The sequence below is a fragment of the Cyprinus carpio genome, chromosome B4 (genome assembly GCF_018340385.1).
Source record: "Cyprinus carpio isolate SPL01 chromosome B4, ASM1834038v1, whole genome shotgun sequence".
NCBI classification, from domain to species: domain Eukaryota; kingdom Metazoa; phylum Chordata; class Actinopteri; order Cypriniformes; family Cyprinidae; genus Cyprinus; species Cyprinus carpio.
The window spans coordinates 35,830,619-35,844,952 of NC_056600.1; the positions used below are offsets into that span (position 1 = coordinate 35,830,619).

At 36.8% G+C, this 14,334-nt stretch overlaps 1 long non-coding RNA gene across 1 annotated transcript; it reads right to left on the reverse strand.

Annotated features, from left to right (window-relative positions):
* Positions 1 to 10,962: 10,962 nt before the first annotated feature.
* On the reverse strand, positions 10,963 to 13,102 carry LOC109097785. Its single transcript, XR_006154606.1, has 2 exons — positions 13,010 to 13,102; positions 10,963 to 12,532 (listed from the first exon to the last, which is right to left on the reverse strand). It is a non-coding gene; the product is annotated as an uncharacterized LOC109097785 (long non-coding RNA).
* Positions 13,103 to 14,334: the final 1,232 nt, after the last annotated feature.

Genomic DNA, 14,334 nt, shown 5'->3' on the forward strand with positions numbered 1-14,334 from the left:
TTCTGGGACTATGTTCTTATTATAGACGTTTCGTCAAGGATTTTTCGAAACTCGCTGCACCACTGAACCAACTCGTTGGTAAAAATGTGCCCTTTGTGTGGAAAGCCACGTGCGACCAATCATTTAACCACCTGAAAAATGTGTTGTCGTCTGGGCCTGTCGTGATATTGCCTGACTTCAGTGTGCCCTTTAAAATCTACACTGATGCCTCCAACCTGGCCGTCGGTGCAGTTCTTGCGCAGGACAGAGATGGGCGTGAACATGTGGTGGCATATGCCAGCCGGACATTGAATTCCGCACAGAAGCGTTGGTCCACATTTGATCATGAGTTGTGGGCTATTGTGTGGGCAGTACGGGAATTCAAGCACTACATCGGACTTGCCTCATTTACCATTATCACAGACCATCGACCACTCTTAGCTCTTCGGCGTCTGTCCATTGATGATGACCCAACAGGGAGAAGAGCGAGATGGATCCTGGAGCTTGATCCGTTGAATTGGGTCATTGTACACAAGGATGGACAACATCACAAGAATGCAGATGCGCTTTCTCGCCGCCCTGAGACACCTGACACAAACGTGGTAGAGAATAGTGTTAAAGGGGCACTGCAAGTAAATGTGGTGAGTTCTAATCAAACAATCATTGACATTGCACATTCCTCTGAAGTCAAAGATGGTACAAGGTGATGCGACTGCGGAAAATTCACTTGACAGTTCAGACGACATGTCTCCCATTGATGCGTTGTCCCACAGTTTGTCAGACATTAGAGCTATGCAGAATGCTGACCCTGACATTAAGACTGCTCTGAACTGGGTGGCACATGCCCAAAGACCATCCAGGAGAAAATTACAAGGAGCTTCTCAGTGCTTACGGAAGCTTTGGACTGTATTCAACCATCTTTCTATCATTGATGGATTGTTATGCCACTCCGTTTGCTGCCCCCTCACGAGTAAGCCTGTAGTCCAAATAGTTGTTCCTTCTGCACTAATTTCTGACATTCTTTTTCAATTGCATGGCGCCCCAGCTTCTGCCCATTTCTCTTCAGAGCGTGTGTGGTAACGGGCAAGACAATTTTTTACTGGCCTTCCATGTACAGGGACATCAAGGAATGGTGTGAGCAGTGCAAGGCGTGTCAGACACGGCGCAGTCCTGTTCCAGCCCACCGTGCGCCAATGGGTGGATCCCAGTCAGTGCGGCCATTTGAAAGAGTGGCTATGGACATCTTAGAGCTGCCTGCGACATCAAAGGGAAACCGGTATGTGCTGGTTGTCGAAGACTACTTCACTAAATTTGTCAATTTGTATCCCTTGCCTAATCAGTCAGCACAGACAGTTGCACATTGTCTGTTTGAGGACTATGTTCTACTTCATGGCGTTCCAGAGACTTTGCATTCGGACCAGGGTCGTCAGTTTGAGGCGGAGGTGGATCAGACTCTCTGTTGTTTTCTGAACATTAAAAAAGACTCGCACCACGCCATACCATCCTCAATCAGATGGCATGGTTGAACGCTTTAATCGAACTCTGATTGACCAACTGGCTAAGACACTGTTGACTTATGGTGGGGAATGGGATGAGTATGTGAAGCATGTGGCATTTGCTTATAATACAACGACTCACTCCAGCACTCGTTTCACACCTTTCTTCTTGACCCATGGTCGGGAAGCACGTGTTCCCGCTGATGTGCTGTTACCTTCTCGTGCTCTTGACTCTCAGTTGTCAGTATCTCATGCTGAGTTTGTTTCCTCATTGCTGACAAAACTGAACTCTGCCTTTAGCAGTGCACAGATGCACAGTGAGGCAGCCCATGACCGTCAAAAACTGTACCATGATGTTGGCTTGCGTCACCGGCCTTATGATGTAGGTGCCATGGTGTGGCTCCACAACCCGGTGGAGAGTCGCATGAAGCTGGCACCCCATTGGACGGGACCTTATAAAATTGTGCAAGTCATGGACTCATGTGGTGAGCTGGGACTGACTTATCGGATTGTAAATACTTTTGATGCTGGTAAGAGGGCACAGGTAGTGCATTATAATAGGGTGCGGCCGTACACATTACCGGTTTCTTCCTTGTCACAGATTCGGACACTGTCCGATGTTCCAGACTCGCAGTCTGAGTCAATTCCCCTGGGGTCTGAAGTTTCTGGTGAAGAAAAGTTTGTTTCTCCCCAGAAAGATCTGAGTACTTTGTCTGACTCGCAGTGTTCAGTTAAGGAGTCTGAGCCAAGTGTTAGTAAGACTGGGAGAGTTCGTAGACCTCCTGGTCATTTAAAGGATTTTGTTCTGTATTGAAATAACTCTGCCTCTTGTGTATGGGAAGGGGTTAGTAAGAATTTGTTGTATTGCTGTGCCTCTTGTTCTATAAAAAAAAAAAAAAACCTATGAAAATTGAGGAAAAGTTACCTGTAAATTAAAAGAGAAAAAAATGGTAAGAGAAATGAGTTAGAACAAAAAGATAAATATATAAAGGGGTAATGTTGTGTTCTTTTCATTGGCTTGTTGCCATCATGTTAAAAAGGTGTTCTGTGTTTTGTTTAGTGTCTTATTGTACACAGATGTTTATTGTTTTTTCTGACTGTTATTCTGGCACATAAACGGGGACGTTTATTTTGTAAGGGGGGGACGTATGTAACAGACTTTATTTGATTCTGTCATATGGCACTAATTCTGGATGTATGGACGCTCTTTATATGTGTGTGTGTGTAATGCGTTTATCCCCTCAGGGCTTGCCGTAGATAGGCAATGGGCATGCGCACTTTCTGCGCTAGAGTGTCACGGGTTTTTGAGTTCTCCCTGAAGTGTGACGAATAATAAAAAGTCCAGAAGAGTTCAGACTCTCTCGTTTTATTGTTTTCTTATTACTAAGTGTTTAGGCGGACCCTGCACGAACGCTCGGTCACATTATTCATATTTGTTTTGCTTCACCTATTTATGTAAGCTACAATTATTCTAAAAAAAAAAACAATGTAATTAAAAGTGCCATCGGCCTGAGTAAATTTGACCATTATAGAATTGTGACTTTAAAGGTTAGTGATTTAGGAGGTGAAAATACTGTGAAATTACAAATGTTATGGGAATTTAAAGCATAACAACTGAAGGTCTATGAAACGTTAGCCAATAAAGCATTTTTTTTTAAAACAATGGCACTTAAAGTTTTGAACTAAAATATTTTTTCAACCATATAGCCTGTGAATAAACAAAATGCATACTTTTCAATGAAAGAACAGTGAGAGTTTGCTTCTGGTGTTTGGATTTGTACTTCAATAAAAAGATCCAAAATTATAAAAATACAAAACACTTTTTTTTTTACCCCCCCCCCCCCCCCCCCCCCTTTCTCTCTCTCTCTCTCTCTCTCTCTCCCCCTCTCTCTCTCTCTCAACATTTAACTCTCTATTTAACAGCATTAACTTACAATGAAATACATCTTCCTTCAGGTAGAATGAATGTTTTTCTGTCTTGCTAAATGTTGGGCTCATGATCAGTAAGTTGTATTCGCTCAAACTGATTTAGTTAAATCAAAACTTGCGGACTTTGAAGCTGGGTCAGTTAGCGCGAGTCCCGCGCGCTGTGAAGCGGGAGATGCTGATGGAGGACTCCGCTTGGTCTTAAAGCCTTCCGCAAACGCTACGTTCACAAATAACAATGATTTTTGTAAAATAATGATTAATTATCAATTAATAATTTGTTATTATTATGGTCTTGTGAAAACAATAATACTGGCTGCGGGAAAATAATGAATAAAAAGACTAGGTCTGCTGTGAGTGCAGGCATGTTTCACCCCAGTAACATGAGAACACAGCGTTCCTCACAGCCAAAAAACAGACCGAGTTCAGTCCAGCTGGAGGGGGCTGGGGGGTAGTTCTGTATAGCTTGTGGGGGTCGAGATAAAGGTGTGAATCTCTTGGTCTTTCATATGGACAGTGTCTTATGAGGGTATCAAACTTGCAGAACAGGTTTAGATAGGACTCGTCATTTTGGTTTTAGGGCAACTTTGAAGAAAGGTTTTGATCCACTTCAAATGTTGACTAATGTATAGCGCAATATAGTTTATTAGTTATTATAACTTCAGAGGAAGTTGCCTTAACTCAAAAAAAATAAATAAATTCGCAAACTGTTGCGTTGATTTTATTTTGTTTCGTCTAAACAATATTATTTTTAGACTATGAAATATAAATTCTCACAGAATGTAGCCTTTACATAACCATATATTGTCTATACATCTCTTTGTGTTTTTCTAAATCCCAAACAGAGTCCAGACATCAGTATGATCCGTCTATGATGTTTTATAGGCTTTTTTAGATTTGGGAATACACATGCGTTACAGACATGACAAAAAAAAAAAAACATTTTGGAGTTTTTGGAGACATTATTATTGTTATTATTATTATTTATTTATTTATTTTTTTGTAGCCTATTTACAATGCACAAACCAGAAGCAACAATATCTGCAGAGAAGGGTTGGCCATTATCAAAAAAGAAAAATCAATTTTATTTCAATTTTCGTTTTTGTGTTTCAGAGGAAAAAACAGTGTTAAGGTATCTCTCCATTACAGACCGTTCTGAAAGAAGAATTTATGCAAACGCGTATAAAATGCTTTAAAAATTTTAAAAGAGATGTCTAGAGGGTATTTAATAGGTCTGCCTCCCATGTAAGATTTTTCTAGTTACTAGTCGTTCATTTGTCATTATTCAACTAATCGCAGGTTTATATTACATTTACATCTATAATCCATAATGAGCCTTAATATATTCCGCGCTCAAGCACATGCATTAAGTTTGCCCCAAAGCACAGGCAGAAGTAGCCTAATAATTGTAAAAAAGGAGACATTTTAATTATTTATTAATAAACAAATGTTTTCTTGTCGGCTGCTAAATGAAATTCACAGTGCTGACTCTCTCCACATGGACGTGCCTTTAAAGAGAAATACAACCTTCACAGATTACATAATGCTTTCATTCTGAATTGATTCGTTTAAAAGACATTTCAAGCTTTCTGCTGATATATTTCTCATGTATGTGAGACACCACAATTTTAAGTTAATTCATTATCGGGAAAAAAATCAAGTGATCTAGAGTGCGCCTCCCTGTCCTGTATGCGCATTAATAATTTTCGCACAAACACTTAAATATGAATAATTATTCACATTTTGCATATGCATTACAACATAAATATTTTTTTACATGAACATATCCAAAATAAAACCAAACAAGATTTGTAATGAAGATAAAACAAATGAGAATAAATGCTGCGCGTGCACTCAGCATCACTCGCGCCGCGCAAATCTTGCACGCAGACATTTTACACACCTGCATTTAAATGCGGCTGCAATTTATTTATTTTTTTTTTTTTACTTAAATTCTATGTAAGCAAGTAACGGCGGCTCCCTTTAAAATCACTGAAGTTGTCTATTAATGAAGCTCTTTTTTACATCATTTGAACTTTGGTGATTATAATGAGAAAACTTGAGTTTAATCGTGAGGACGTTTTATTAATCAGTCCATTCTTTAGAATTTCAATGATTTAGCTAAATCGTGCAGGTTTAATTTATTCGTTTCTTGTTTTAATTAGGCCTAAATAATGGGAACGAAATTATACAGTGCCTCACGTTTTACTAAAATAAAGAAAATAATTTATAAAACACGCAGCAATTTCTTAATCAGTCTACAGACAAATATATTTTCCCAAGAAGTTGTCTGTCAAAATAAAGGACAGGTAACGAATAACAAAAATGCATGTTGTTTTATTAAAGGAATTTTAAAATATAAATTAAAATATAGGCCTAATATATGAGAATATTGACATTTTGCATATAAATCCATGTAGCCTAGCTCACTAAAATAGGCTACCACTTTTAATGCTCCGATGCAAAGTAAACCACCATTTCTTTTGAATAATATAACACACAATTCATATTATATAAATAATACTGCCACACCTATTAAATGTGTCAAATCTAAAATATGGTGTAATATTGTGTAGCTTAGACAAATACAAACACATACTCATGAAAATTATCCACATTTAACCCGCTCTAATCACATATCTTCATAATTACTAAACTGTACCAAAACTTTCATCTGTGAATATTAAATATTTTAACTATAGTGTTTTTCTTTCATTTTCCCTGACTGAAGCCATCAAATGTAACACATCAGCGAGGCAAAACCGACGTCTATTTGCGAAAATGTGCTTTGATGCGCTTGTTTGAAAACTTGTGATTAAATCGCCACTCAGCGGTCAAAAGCTGCAAATGCACTTTGCAGACGCCGCGGCGGCGGTACGAGCGGCGGTAGAAGTAACGCTTTGGATGTCCACCTACTGTAGCTGCCCACTGCTCCGGGTGTGTGTTCACGGTGTGTTCACTTCTCACTGCTATGTGTGTGCACTTGGATGGGGTAAATGCAGAGCACCAATTCCGAGGTATGGGTCACCATACTTGGCAAATGTCACGACCTTCACTTTTCATGTTGTATTTGTACTTCAGGGATCACCACACCAGGTTCATGATGACCACATGGCCCTCTCCAGTCAATGCCATATTGCATGGCATCTACCTGTAATAGACAATCAATAATGAAATTATTATTAATAAATTAAACATCTGTTCTACGCTCATTAAGCACCAAATAGTACAATCCATAAAGTAGTTAGGTTGGTTTGAGAGAGCAAACCTACTGAAATGCTTTTTATGCTAATGCTATCCTAACCCTTCTTCTGATACTAAATTTTCTGACTCCTCCTACAGCTTTAACTACATCCACCAAACTCGACTCAGGCGGTTCTGACTCGGGTTGCTATATCGTGTCTAATTGATCTAACTTATGGTTTTCCTAAAAATGATGGTCAAAACTCATAAAAATCCCATAGACTTATTTGGACAGAATCTTCTGATGAGCCAAGACTGGAAAAACTCAGTTTAATCACACCAAAGCCAATTGGACTCATTGAGATTGCATAATTTCCAATCTATCTAATATTTCTACACCTACCTGTCTGTATCGATCTAATATATTTAATATATGGACAATTTCTATTTTACATGCTTTTTACCCAGGGATGCTAATATGTCAAAGAACAAAACCCGCCTTACTCTGTACTCGAAAGCCCTGTGCACCGATATGTCCAAACATCATTTTATATCCAGCATTTGGGTGACGCTTTAGTACATCTTCTTCCAAAGCATCCAGTTCAGCGTCCTCCAGAGTTGAAAAAAGATTGCTTACTCTATGAGAATAATGCTGCTTTCCAGGCAGGTTTTTGAGCCCGTAAATCACGACTTCAAACCACCACTCACGACTTTGTAGCATTCCAGGCAAGTCACACCAAACTGCCTGAGCGCAAGGAATTGTAACTAGATTATTAAATTTATTGCAACATTATAGTGTCCTAAAGTCTATTTCTACCGTGTACCACTTGCATAAAGACCGCATCGGTAGCCAGTATTATCCGTAGGGGCTGCCATTGTTGTTTCGCAGGCTATGTGACGTCAGAGTTCGGAACTGGGAGTACATCGATCTAGTACGAGTTCACGGGTGGGAAGTCACGGATTTGACTGCCGTTCTGGTGCATTTTCACGGGTAGAAGGTTGGAAAAACACAGGTTACGGGTTGCCTGGAACACGGCATTAAATAAACCCATTATCTACCACACAATACAAATAAAAACACTAATGTGAAACAATAGGGCTAGGCTACTAGGAGCTGCTGCTTACCTTAAACCATGCTGCACCATCCTATTCTGGATAGTTCTTTCACAGACACCAAACAACTTTGCAATGTTTCCAGCAGTTTGACCCATTGAGAGATAAATTTCAATTGTGCTTATCGGAAGTAAGTACGATGGACGTCCCATCGTAGTACAATCTGACTTGCACAGATTTTGAATGTGCTGGGAAATATTTAGCAGACAGCCTAAAACTTCAGGCTGTTTTTTGACATCCATATCAGCAAATAGCTCTTCTAAAACATCGATAAGCACATCTAATCTAAACAACATATAGTCATTTGATGCGTTGTTATCGACTTCATTCACTAAATTGTGCAACTCTCTAGCTATTTGTGAAACCTTCGCCATAGTAATACACACGCGAGAGCTACAACCTGTCACCACCCAACGTCACTACAAAGCCAGAGTAATCGAGCAAGCACTTCAATCAACGATGTACCAATGGTAAGCAAGACCAACCCACCTAATTATCATACATGACAAAGAAATGTAAGAATAAATATGAAAATAAATTAAATAAAATGTTAAAATAAATAAAGGTAAAAATAAATAAATCTGGAAATAAATACATATTGTAATAAATAAATATAATTAATTCGTAAATAGATAAATGGAAAAAATGGAAAAAAAATAAAATAATATAAAATAAAAATTTAAAAAGAAAAGCAGAAACTAATAAATTAAGGGGAAAAAGATAATAAAAAATGAATTTTATTAAAAATTAAACATTTATTTTATCAAGTCGTTTATTCATTTATTTATTTTCCTATTATCACATTTATTTATCTATTTATTCATTGATTTATTTATTTATTCATTTATACATTCATTCATTCATTCATTCATTTTTAATTTCTGTAGGTTTGGTCTTCCATATAACCGCAATATCTAAAATGAACAGTTCTCTTATGATAACAGCACATGTAAATACTCCAGCGCCAGTACCTGGTTGAGCTCCCAGGTGGCAGTATTGTGCCTTAACGCTGACACTGTCACACAAGAAGACACAGTGCTCGCATCTGCTCTGAGGAGAGCCGTGTTCATCAGAGTAAGTTGCCATTATTTTACTAGTCATAGAATGGGAAACATTTTATTAACCTGTTAACAGTGGTTTTCTGTGTTCACATATTTCAGTAAAGGCTGATTATTTTAGTAAGCACCGCATTTTCTTTACTCGTCGTCTTTTTGCAATAAATACGGCCACTTTATTTCTTTGTTCAAATTTATTAACAGTTACACGATTAAAACTGATTTTGAAAAACTGAGCGGGCACATTGCTACATTAAACTTTTTAAAATGTTAAGTTGGTCACAGTGCCATGCAGTTAATGCCTCATCTGCAGTCATTCTTCAGTAAGGTTCATTAGTTAACATTAGTTAATTACATTATAAAAATCATAAAAATAACATTAATAATGGACAATATTTCCACAGCATTTATTAATCTTAGTTCATGTTAATTTCAGCATTTACTTATGCATTATTAAAATCACAAGTTGTGTTTGTAAACATTAATACACTGTGAACTAACATGAACAATGAACGACTCTATTTGTATTAACATTAACAAAGATTAATACATTTTGTAATAAATGTATTGTTTATTGTTCATTCATGTTAGTTAATATATTAATGTTAACAAATGACATTATAAAGTGTTACCATTAATATTTATTCTGCATACTGTTGAAGTATTTTCTCTCTTGTTATTTCATAGGAGCTTCAAAGAAGATGGAGAAAGCCAGAGTCTTGTGCCCTGTGTTTATCAGTGTCTTTATGTTCATTGGGTGAAAAAGAGAAACTCAATAAACAAAGTAAAAAATAATTTGACTGCTATATCGATATTGTGAATTCTTATGGCCACAATAACCGTGATATGAAAAATCTAATACCGTGACAGCCCTAGTTCCACCTGTTTAAGCCCTCCAGGAGATACAACTGAAAATTCAGTGTTAGCACTGGGTCCTGTAAAGAAGTGAATAATGAAACACATGAAAGTGTTCATACATAAAAAAAAATGTGGGGTTTCTTAATTCGTAAAAAAAAAAAAAAAAACACAGCCGCAGCACATGAAAATAAAGTGAAAAAATAAAAAGGCTTTACATTAAAAACAAATCACAAGTACAAGGACGTGTTGTGGCTAGCAAGTGGGGATAGAGCATGTTCCGAGGTCAATCATATTTATCAAAAAAGGGGATTTAAAAGAATATTTTATTGTGCATAAAATAATATTCATGAGATTTGCAGCACCGCCACCCAAAGTAGCTTTACTAGACTTTTCATTTAGAACTAACTTAGCTTAAATAATAATTTAAATGGGAACATTTACACAGTTACAAAGTTGATAGGCCTACAGGAATTTATTAGCAGAATAAAATTGGGTATGCATGCACTCTCCATCAATGGGAACACATAACAATATAAAACATTTGGTTTGCAAAATGTGAAGTTTATTTCAGATTGCTAGTTTTATGTAAAGCTATGGAACATTTAGAATTTGTTGATGTTTAACAGGCAATATCTTGGTATTCTGGAGATTTTTTATTTATTTTTTATGTTGGCAAATCAGTAGCAAAATGTTTACTATGTGTGGTTCCTGTGGAAATGTAGTTGTATTGCAAATTCATGGATATTTATAATTTGATACCGACTCCAATTAACGAACTAGTACTTTTTGCCATGAAGCTTGGTTTCTTGATCCATAAGAACTACGCATGGGCATTTGCTTTGGTGTTGCCACCTCTCATAGTCTGCATGCCACCCCATGAAAAAATCTAGATCCACCCGTTGCCTTCAACAACTAACTGCTTTCCTAGAAGTATTTTGTATAGAAAGGGAAAGGTTAGATATTGGTTTGAAACTATTTAGCATGCAGACTTGGTGCTGGTTTGGAGATTGTCTGTCTGTTCACACAGTCTAAGAGGAGACAGTTTTCTTGTTATTAGTGGGAGGGGACTTGGAGCAGCAGGCTGGGTATTCATTTTTTCACTTTTAATATTTTGGTTGGTAGTCTGTTTTAAATGTTGAAGATATTGTGTCTTTACTATACTTTTTTCATATTTTATTTATTCGCAGTGTCACTATATAATATAAAAAATATCAGGTTTGATGCATCTTGTTTATGACATTGTTAAATTGTTAAGTATTATGATCCCGTTCTATATCGTTGCCACCAAAGTTTTCTCAGTCCTCCTGAAGTGTTCACGGCCATGGGAAGAGAAAGGCACAACAGACACAAAATCTGAGTATACCTTAACTTCAAATCTTTATTGTCTTACACTGAGTATATAAAGATACAATAATGGTGGTACAGCCCTTTCAACCAATAGGATACAGATTACATATGTGTTGAGTATAAGCCAAAACAACAAGCTGAGGTAAGCATATGATCAGCAAATACTGGACTATAAGGAATATATATTGGCAGTGGGACTCTTCAACTTTCAGTAAAGGACAAACTAAACCCAGTAACCTGGGCCCACAGAGGTCCCCCACCATTCTTCACCGATTGAACTCTATGTATCGTCTGCGCATGCATGTATACATTGAGGTAAAGAGATATAGGACTAGAGAAAGAGAACACAGATGGGAGGAGAGAGAAAAACATGGGAAAAGAAAGGGAGGGCAGGAGTAAGAGAGAAGATGAGATCACTCACACTCAAACAATAAGAGGAAACATCTGTGGAAGGGAGTGTTCTTTTTCTAACAGTCATGATTATTTCTTTAACGGTATTAGCTCAATAAAATGTTAAATGCATGTTTTTTAAATAATCTCTTCTGCATTTATCACAATGCAAATTTGTAATGCAATATAATGAAATTAATGTTTTTTATTGATGATACACATTGTGGTGAGATTTCTGTTTCCATATGATTAAGCTCTGTTATTTTACAGCTCATCATTCCATTAACCAATAACCTGATTATTAAGAGCTTTGAATTTTGTATTGCTTTTATTGAAATATAAATCTTTGCAAAAATGTGGTAGCTTTAAGTTAGTTTCATAGATTTAATTTTTGTGAGAGTTTTGCGAACAATGTTTCCATTAGAAGAAATATTCACTATAGATTTCTAACAATGATGAAATAAAGTGTTCACAGCTAACATTTTAAAGATCCCCATTGCTTTTTTATATTTCAGAGCACATATTTAAAAATAAAATCTGTTAATTAATACCAGAGGTATGTTAACATTATTACTAAGATTTTTTTTTTACATTGTTGTTGAAAACAAAGATTTTGTTATCTAAACCAGTGGTTCTCAACCAGTGCACTACTACCCCTATGGGGCCTCAGCACACTTCCAAGGTGGCCTCATGATGGATGAAGAGGAAAGTTAAGGACGATGGTTATTGCCGTCTTCATCAACCCAAAGGCTTGCACCATACTTCTGCAATTTGATGGTATGATTGGCAGTCACGATAAAAGACCGGTCGCTGGGGATATGGAAATTTTGGCAGATGACACCACTGCAGATTTTTTCGTCGTTTTCATCTTCCAAAAGGACAGAGGCATAGATGGTGCCTTCCCCGGCAAAGTTACATGTCTCGTTCTGCGGCAAGTGAATGTAACGGACCCGGGAGTCTGGTTTAAAAACCATCTTCACATCGGTGGAAATGTTCCCTGATGCTGATTGTTCAGTTTTTGATGCTGTACCTCCAATCCCTACTCCCACATTTATCACCATTTCTTCCAGCCTCATTTTATCCACTCCATAGAAAATCCGAAGATGCTTCCCGGTTGCATTGGCCACGTGGGTATTTGAGCGTGAAGTCTCATTCCCCATGTTTTTAAATTGGAGCTGGGAAGATCTGAATTTTTAAAGAAAGAAACAATGTAATATTTACAGGTATGCAGAACACCAAAAAGTTGTTTTTATTCAAATCTTTTCAATCTTGGTACTTTTTTTTGTCATTCTGTGGCAGGACTAGCACTCTGTACATAATAGATATTTGTTTATATGAATTAATGCTTGGGAATTCTGGCCTGTGATTGGTTCAGAGGAGAGCATATCATATGTTATATTGTCTTAAGATCAGATCATCTTCTGGCAATATATATTTTTAAATACGGGCACCATTACAATTGACAAACCCAACAAAACAAAGCATCAAGTATAGAAGCAATTTTGTAATTTTAGTTCATCTGTGATGGTATCTTAAAGGTGTTGTTAAAAAGTGTTAAACAATGTAAAGAGAAAATTTAAAGAAACAGTTCATTATGCTTCTTTTACATACAGTATAAAATATCACTAGCTCTATAATCAAGGATATCAAATAAATACTTACTGCAGATATAAGAGAAAATAACTCTTGTATATTCAGTTCAGGAGACAAATGTTTCCTATTAGCAGTTGGTTCAACAGGTGACTGGCAGTCAGTTGGTGTGCAGTAATCCACAAAAAGGAGCTTCAAATCTTTATATAGCTAACAGAGAACTAAGATATCTTCTAGTAAACCTTACGCCCACAAGCAGATGATTGTTTTTTCACTGACCTGTTTGTAACCTCACAAAAGTGCACAATTGGCATTTTAGCTTATTTCATGAGAGTGAAAAATATGTGGCACACCCTTTAAAGTAAGAGAGTTCCAAGGAATAGCAACAGCAACATGATATCATTGCACAATCATGTTACACAATCATGAAAAACAAGAGTTCTTGACAAAGACATTATTTTATGCTCATACAAGAAAAATAAATTGCTAGTAAAACTCCAAGCATTGTCGAGTCATTGACCGCTTTCAGGCCAGGCACACACTGGTCCTTCCAAAGGCTGTTAGTTCAGATAAGAGGATAAAAAGGTTTTATCCTTTGTGTAGTATCATGTCATTCATGAGTTCATGTACAACTTACATCATTATTAAACTCTAATAGGCTACAACAACAGCAAAAAGACATTTCAAACAACTGTTTAGCAATTAAGGATTCTTTTATATTAATGTCTTTATTTTCTGTATACAAAAAAAAGATGTTTATCCAAAAGTGAGTTACAGCTAAACCAAGATGGAAATGTGTGTGCAATTTAACAAAAAGACCATCAAAAACCAGGAAATGAAATGCCTTGTAGGGCAGGAAAACCATCCTGTGGAGAGTGGAACTCCCAAAGTAATATGTATATTTCAGGTGATGAGAGAGATGATAACTACTGGCCAGCCAACTCTTAAATGTGCATTGAAAAAATGCCAGCTGATAAAACCTGTTGCTTCAGGGGGCCAATTCTGAGATAAATGTAACCGGCTGAGGTAAATGATTAATACTTAAAAAAGTAGAAAATCAGTCCAGTATCTCCAGCTGTAAATGTCATTTGACATTTACAGATTGGGAGATATGGACTGATTTTCTACTTTTAGTATTAATCATTACCTCAGCCTAAGCAATCTTCTGTGCTTATAATAAATTGACGTGATATCACAATAAGCAGTTTTTCAGAATGTTCTTAGGTATGCTACAGGTGCATCTCAATAAATTAGAAATGTCGTGGGAAAAGTTTAATTTCAGTAATTCATAGTGAATTGGTGAGTTTTATGTGAGCAAAAAATCATCACAATTAAAAGAACCAAAGACTTAAACTACTTCAGTCTGAGTGCATTGTAATTGTATTTAATACACAAGT